Genomic DNA, 8,601 nt, shown 5'->3' on the forward strand with positions numbered 1-8,601 from the left:
TCTCATCTTCGCAGAAAGAAGGAAATTCATTTTGGATTAAGCTTTTGTTCCTTTCTATTTCTCTTGTGGGAAAGCTAAATTTGTTTTCTAATGCCATTACAAACAAATCTTTGTGTAAAGGAATTATCAGGGCACCTGTTTCTCCATTTAAACTCGATTAAAAGTAAGTTCCCTCCCTTCAGTGTGCACTTTTTTGACATTGTCTTCTATGGATTTACACATTTCTTTTTCAGTTATTCTCTTGAATTCTGTAATCTCTTTGCTTCCCTTCCTTTTCTCTGATGTGTTATAAATGCAGAGTACATGAAGAACATGGAATAATCGTGCAGTGTATTAATTCTAGCTTTTAATACAAGCAGTGGATCATAGGTAGTGTGCATTGAACTCAAATCCTAATTTTTCAACAAGGCAATTCAACTCATAAGAAAAACCAGATTCGGACACCAGAAGATATATAATACCAGTGCTTACTGGGTGCTTCCAGACTGTTGCTATTTTCAGGTGGGATTCAATCATATACTGGGAAATTCAGGTTTTGCAACTAAAGTAGATTTGGAGGTCTTGCTTAACAAACCTACTTCCCCCAAATATTGGACTTTTTGAGATAAGGAAAGTGACAGGATAATCCACAGGTAAGTGCGGAATGAACACTTGCTTGGTGGCCATTGTCTAACTTCCCTGTAAACAAATCTGAATTAATACTCAGTAAGTAGGGACGCGGGTGGCGCTATGGGTTAAACCACAGAGCCTAGGGTTTGCCGATCAGAAGGTCGGTGGTTCAAATCCCCGTGATTGGGTGAGCTCCCGTTGCTCGGTTCCTGCTCCTGCCAACCTAGCAGTTCAAAAGCATGTCAAGTGCAAGTAATTAAATAGGTACCACTCTGGCGGGAAGGTAAACGGCATTTCCGTGTGCTGCTCTGGTTCACCAGAAGCGGCTTAGTCATGCTGGCCACATGACCCGGAAGCTGTATGCCGGCTCCCTCGGCCAATAAAGCGAGATGAGCGCCACAACCCCAGAGTTGGTCATGACTGGACCTAATGGTCAGGGGTCCCTTTACCTTTACCTTTGAGTAGAGAATATCAGCAAACAAGTCAGGATGATTTTTTTAATAAACAGGACATTTGAAAGTGATCATAGTCTAGGGCTGCCGGATTGCAAACTGGAGATTCCCAAACTGGAGATCCCCTGATGCAGTAGGAAATAAGGAACATTTCATCCCAGAACTTCCATTTCCTGTTTCTGTTGCCTTCTCCCTCTCTCACCTTTAATTTTTTGTTCTTTATTGAAAGATAAAAAGTACATAATTACAAGTGGAAAGAGTAAGATAAAGCACAAAAAAGAAGAAAAGAAAGAAAAGAAATAGTACCCATGTAGAAAACAAAACAGAACAGCAAGAATTTCCCCCCAGAAATTGGGATCTAGGCATGCCACGCTTCAAAAAGGAACAAGATTAGACAACTGGACTGAGGAAGGTACCAGTGGAAGGAGCCATGGATGCCCTGTTTTCCAGTTCATTGGGAAACCCTAAGGTACAACCTAGCATTCTGGGTTGCAATGTGGTGATCTTAATAGCCATTCTTTTCTGTTGTGCAAAGCCTTCTCTCTAGGTTTGCCAGCCATGGTCATGGCCATCTCTCAAGGTTTGCTAGCACCCCTAAAAGAGGCCCCCTGTGAGGGCAGGGGAGAGTTTGGGGAGCTGTGAGTTTGGAGAGCTGGCTGATGAGAAGATGCAAGAGTTTCCTTTTGCTTTGGAGCAGGGGTGGGTAGGAAGTGATGCAAACAGCTTCCAGCTGCTCTGCTTCTACATCTGCAAATCAAGAGTATGATATGAAAGAAGCGTCAGTCGTCAGCACTCTCCTGTCACAAAGAAACCGATGTTGTCTGTCTTCACCTGGAACTTGGAACTCTGGGAAGTGAGGAGCGACAAACAATGCACATCTTTAAGCTTGAGTGGACTCTTGTCTTGCAGACGAGCACATGGTGAAGAGATTTCAGGTAGCTTGCTTGAGCCCTTAGCGCTCTTCAGCATTTGATGAGGTAACAGAGGAATTGACTTCAATCGTCATGAGCTGAAAAGCACTGTGGGGTAAAGGCTTCTCCTTGTGGACCTTTGCAGAGGCAAAGGGTAGGAAGGGAAATAAGGAATGTAGAGTGCTGGGTAAGGTTAGAGCAGCCATCAGCTATGAAACTGGGTCGCAGGGCACTTTACAGAATAGCGTAGTGGCAAGAGATTTAATTGCTTCAGCACTGCTGTGTGTGTGTGTGTGTGTGTGTGTGTGTGTGTGTGTGTGTTTGCCTTGGCCCTCAGCATGTATGCTGCTGGAGGGTGAAAGGCTCAGACAGGCATGTTGCTGCCTTTATGTGGGAAAGGGAAGAAGCAGACAGGAAATACATGAGCAGTTGGCGGAGGGAAATCCTTTGGATTCTGGGAAGTTTCCCCTTCCTCTTGGAACCTGCTTGAGGATAGGTCCAAGAATGACACCAGCTGGGTACTACACATGGGGGAGGGGGGAATTCAGTTTGATTTGCAATTGAAAGCAAATTTACTTAATTCACACTTTCCAAAACAATCTGCGAACCGAAATATAGCTATTCTTCAAAATCTGCACTTGCCCGAATTTTGAGATGCTGTTCTCCAACCAAATAATCTGTTCAAATACCCGCGTATTAGAGGAAAGTATGCATTAAAATGCTTATATCAGTGAAAACACCATAAAATAATGCATTTTATTAGAGGCAACGGCTTGCAAAAATGTGCATGTATCAGACACATTTCCAAACCGGAATGTGTGCATTAGGAGAAACTTTGCACTAAAAGGCCTGCAAATTTCCCCTTTTAAAAAACAAGGTCATAAACTGATGTGAAAATGTTCAGAGTGGGTTAAGACGGGGGAAAATGAGGTGACAAGAGAAACTGAAACTGACGTATTCATCAGTGGCTAGGAGCTATAATGGCTATGTTCTCCCTCCACTGTCAGAGGCATTGTGCCTCAAATACCAGTTGCTGGGAATGTCTGGTGGACAGTGTGCTGTTGTGCTCATGTCCAGCTTACAGGTTTCCCACAGGCATCTGGCTGGCTTACCTTCCAAGTCCCGGACTGCAGAATCCGGGACTGGCAGCTGTGTGACACCGGAAGTTGCGTCAACGTAACTTCCGGTGTCGCTTTGCCCTTCTATGGGCACCAAAAATGGCCACCGCCGGCTTCAAAAGTAGCTTCTACGCATGACCGGAAGTGCGTTGACACAACTTCCGGTGTCGCTCCGCCCATCTATGGGCACCAAAATGGCCGCCGCCAACACCGGAAGTCGCATCTATGCACTTCCGGTCATGCATAGATGCGACTTTTGAAGCCGGTGGCGGCCATTTTTGTGCCCATAGAAGGGCAAATCAGAAAAAAAATGGCCGCCGGCAGGAGAAAATAACGGAGAAAAACGGGAGACAAAGTGATACGGGGAACCACTGGGAAAAGGTAAGTAAAAACGGGGGTTTCCCGGGGAAAACGGGAGTTTCCCGGGGAAAACGGGAGACTTGGCAGCTATGCTGGCTGGCTACTGTGAAAACATGATGTTGAACTAGATGAGCCACTGGCCTGATCCAGTAGGCTCCTCTTATGTTCTTATATGAGTTGGACCGGGTCATATAACAGACTCATGTAAGTTAAGTGAAAGATTAGAGGAACATGGCATCTGAGAGGTAAATCATAGGAGCCTAGCAGGGAGTGTCTGGTGCTGCCTGGGATGTTTTTTAGAAACCAAAAACAAAAAAGATCGTTAATTATACTGAGAGTGTAATTTGTGAGTTTGGACCCATTATGCCCAAAATTGGGTGAAGTCATGTTTCAGTCCACCATTTTGATTCAATAGGTTGCCTGGTGTTGAAGACTGCCCCCCCCTCAGGAACCCTTATGTTGAGCTTGTCAAGCCAAATCTATCTCAAAAACTGTGCGAAGCCATGCCAAAGTGACATTTCAGTCTGCCATATTGATTAAAAATGGCGCCTGGCATTGACACATCAACACAGACCCACTTCCCCACCTCAGGAATCTTTGTGCCTAGTTTGGTGACAATATCTCAAGAGGCATCTGAACAAACAGAAAAGCAGCCAGACAAACCACTTTCCAATATATATAGTGGATACAATTATGCAGCCGTATTTTGATGCTGCACTTCAATAAACGTGTCAGTCTATTTGCATTCATGCCTGTATTGTAGCTAACTATGAAACCCAGAAAGATTGATGCTTATTGAGTTGCATTCTTAGGCAACAGATATCTTGTTCATCAGCTGGCAGCAGAGATAGCCAGTGATAATATCTGGCTTTTTGCTCTAATCAACCATAGTGTAGCACGATCTCTTTAACATCTGTTATGTATTGTTTTCTGGCTTGGAAATTAGTGTTCAGAGGTGTCACGCTTATTTGTTTTGAGCTGAAGGGATGGATATTGCAACCCTTAGTGATGCTTAATTAATGCAGTACCACATTCCTTGGGAAATCTATACACCAAAGAGCGGCTTCTGGATGTAAAGGCAGCATCACTAACATTTGGGAGGTAACATGCTATTTGTTGTATCATATTATCCCATTCGTGCCCTGGAAAATGGGCACATTATGCTTAAATATGGACCCTGTTGTCTTCTGCTGTTTATCTAGGAATACAGCACAAGCTGAGCTAATGGCTAATTAAACTTTATTCTCGATTAGGCCTGGGAGGCTGCACAGAGTAGAAACTATCTCCTCCAGCCTGGCCACATCTCTGACTCAGCTCTACAAGAGCTGCCCTACTGCATCATAGCTGTTTCTCTTAAAGGGGCCACATGCCAAATATTTGGCTGATAATGCATACATTACAATGGTGATTATGATCTCTACATTTATTTGTGAAGCCCAAGTCAGCTTGGGGTAATCTTGTAAGGTACTAAACCTATCTGAAGAGAGATAAGTGATGCATCGAAGCAAAGAACAGAACATATACAGATTTGTAGAAAAAGAGTGGCTTTGCCAATTTAAGGTTGTGGGTACCTTTAAAATACAGCTAGGTCATTCTTTTTCCTCAATTCCGACTGACGCTGATTTCAAGGAAAAAACATATCAAAATGCAATATCCCATAAGAAATGACAATATAGCTACAGGATGGATATGGCTTGTGCCTGACACTGTATGTGCACTGCTTTCCAAAGCAGGGGTGTGTACACAGCCTTACTCTGAAGCCAGATACATCCAAGAAATGAAGCATCTCGAGTAAAGGCAGGATGCAGTCCTTGCACCTTAACAATTGATTTTGCTATGAAAGGTCTGGTTAGATTGTAGCAGTGGCAGACTTTGGGCTTTTAAATTTCAACGGCGCCCTTTGCGATGCCAAAATTGGGTGCAAACCCTCCCCCCTCCCTTCTCCCCTTCTGTCGTTTGTCATTGTTGCAACACCCGCTGCGGCCCCCTGGCAGCTCAGTGCAGGCAGACCAGTCGTGCTCCCCTACATCCACTTCTGGATTGACATGAATGCTTCCTAGCCGCTGGCTAAGCTACAGAGCTGATATGGAATATTAGGGCTTATCCAGGCTTCCCCAAACTGCGGCCCTCCAGATGTTTTGGCCTACAACTCCCACGATCCCTAGCTAACAGGACCAGTGGTCGGGGAAGATGGGAATTGTAGCCCAAAACATCTGGAGGGCCGAAGTTTGGGGGGTGCCTGGGCTTATCCAAACCTCCTCTTGTATCACACTGCTTTCCCCTGGAGTGAACCACTCTTTAACTCTCATTCGGAGCACATAGTAGCTCAGGTTTTCTCTTTAGTTTGCTCCCATTTAGCACTAAAGAGCAGGTTTTCCCTGGGAAAGGTGTGGGGCAAAGGGAAATCCGCTCAGACGTGTGTTATCTGGGCACGAGACAAGCGGAAGTGTGGATCAGCGCTTAAAGAACATTCAACCTGTTCAGAACCAGAAGTTTTAAAAAACCTGCTGACACATCAGTCCTTGGAATTGATGAGACTCTGTTCTGTTGCTGGGGAAAAGATCAGCAGCATTTTAGCCCATTGTTAGACCGATTCTGACTGTGTATGACAATGGCATGCTTGAGTACAGTTGCTTGTGAGTACTGCCCCCCCCTTTTGTAAAAAATGAGGTGCCGGCACTCATATTTGATAAAGTGCCATGGATGCCAGCACAAAATGGCTGCCATGGACAGCAAAATAATAATAATAATAATAATAATAATAATAATAATAATAATAATAATAATAATAAATGACGACAGTATTCTGTACCACTGAGTACCACTACAAAAAGCACTGCTTCTGAGTAAATGTAAATGGGTATGTATATATGGAAAGAGAAGTTTGGGAGATACTAAAGGGGAAATGGACCCATTAGGCAATACACATAAATAATGTATCTGTGTGCTGTATTTGTGTACAGATTTTTACATTAGGAACATAGAATGCTGCCGTATACTGAGCCAGACCATTTGTCCATCTGGTTCATTGTTGTTCACACTGATGGGCAGCAGATGCCAGGGCCTGAACATGAGGCCTTTTTCACAGAAAGCAGATACTATACCACTGAACTATGTGGTCCTTCCTTCCAGATTATTTTCTATTGCTTACTGTGTAGCACTTCCTCCCTTGCCTCATCCACAGCTTCACTTCAAGCCATATGTATCTTATTAACATGCTCCTCTTATTAACTGTGGGTCTTTCTGTTCACTGAAATAGCTATAAGCTCTCACACATCCCTGGTGTGAAATTTCTGCTAGAATGATATTGGAAATGGTCAAATACTTGTTACAGTTTCCTCCTGCATATAGAAACCACACAGCCACATGGGCACATTGGGCATGTTATATTACATTTTCTATTGCATATCAAAACAGTTAAAAAGCACCACCATGTGGCTAAAGTTGAAAACTGTGCCTTGTTCTTAATCCTTATAATATGTGGCAGTGTCATGAAGCCACCTTAGAAATACATATAGTGTCATACTATATAAAACTGTATAAATCCAATCAGTTTGCATAGATGGATGGTATAAAATAGATCCAGTGTTCCTGTAAAGCTTTGTCTCATTGTGATGTGGGTGGTGCTGTGGTCTAAACCACAGAGTCTAGGGCTTGCTGATCAGGTCGGCGGTTCGAATCCCCGTGACGGGGTGAGCTTCCGTTGCTCAGTCCCTGCTCCTGCCCACCTAGCAGTTTGAAAGCACACAGTGCAAGTAGATAAATAGATACCACTCCAGCGGGAAGGTAAACGGCATTTCCGTGCACTGCTCTGGTTCGCCAGAAGTGGCTTAGTCATGCTGGCCACATGACCCAGAAGCTGTCTGCGGACAAACGCCGGCTCCCTCGGCCTATAGAGCAAGATGAGCGCCGCAACCCCAGAGTTGTCCACGACTGGACCTAACGGTCAGGGGTCCCTTTACCTTTAAAGCTTTGTCTCAGTTTTGATCTTAAGATGTTACAAAGGGATGTGGAACTTCAGGTTTGAGGAATTGTGATAATGCCCCTTCCTTATCTTGGAGGGAGGATTGAAATGGCTGTATGGGGTGGGTGTCAAAACTAACCTACTGTATAATTACTTTTTTCATTTGTTAGTCTGTTCACTTTTATTTATTATCATTTACTTCATAAAATTTATAGAACACTTGATTGTAAAAACACACATACACAATCTGGCTCCACCCACCTCTGACATGTGGCCCCTGTAAAGTTATACAGAAGGGGATGTGCCCCTCAGGTTGTTTTTTAAAAAAGCTTCCAATGCCCAGCCAAAAATGTGATTTTCAGTTTTTAAAAAACGATCTTATGCACAATCCTGACTGCCTCATAAATGAATCTACTGGACTGCATAGTCTGAAGTGGACTATTGATTTGATCCGGATTATGATCTGCCTAGATCAAGTCAAGTGAGTCCACTTTAGATACTGAACAGGGCGAATTCTTCCTCCATTCCTAGTGCAGACCAGTTAAAATGAACGGATTTTGATTTCTTTGGGAGTACTTTGAGTATGACTTAGTTTGATATCTCTCACAGTTGCACTTTCTTCTAGATAATATTAATTAATATATTATTTGTAATAGCGCTCCATATTCTGATATGATTCCGTATAGAATGGTAATTAAGCATGACCTTGGGCTTGATCAGATTCACATTTAATTCATCTTAGTCTTTTCCATGCCACGTCCATAATTAACTGTGTTTTTGGCACAGTACTCTTTCTGCAGTTGTGGCTGTGCTCAGTGTACACCAGAAGGAAGGAAGAGTTTAGTATGTGCATGCTTCCCCTGCCCATAGATTTTGCATCATACTAAAGAGGGCAAACTTTCCTGAAGTAACCAAACCTTCAGGAGCGTACAATTGCAGAGGTTTCTCTGTTGTAGGTGATCAGTTATGAGACATTTCCCCACACTTTCTGCATATTTTCCAGTTCTTTGTTTAATCATTTGATGAAAAATCCAAAATAGAGGCGAGCCTTTGTTTTACATAACAAACACACAAATGTTGCATGAGAAACTTTTTATTTCTGGAGATGTCCCTCCTTTTCTAAAATTAGAAAACCCAACCCATAACATCCAAACTTATAAACATTAATATCTGTACAGAGTGAGGGC

The sequence above is a fragment of the Zootoca vivipara genome, chromosome 5 (assembly GCF_965207765.1).
Source record: "Zootoca vivipara chromosome 5, rZooViv2.hap1.1, whole genome shotgun sequence".
In the NCBI taxonomy this organism is placed as follows: Eukaryota; Metazoa; Chordata; class Lepidosauria; order Squamata; family Lacertidae; genus Zootoca; species Zootoca vivipara.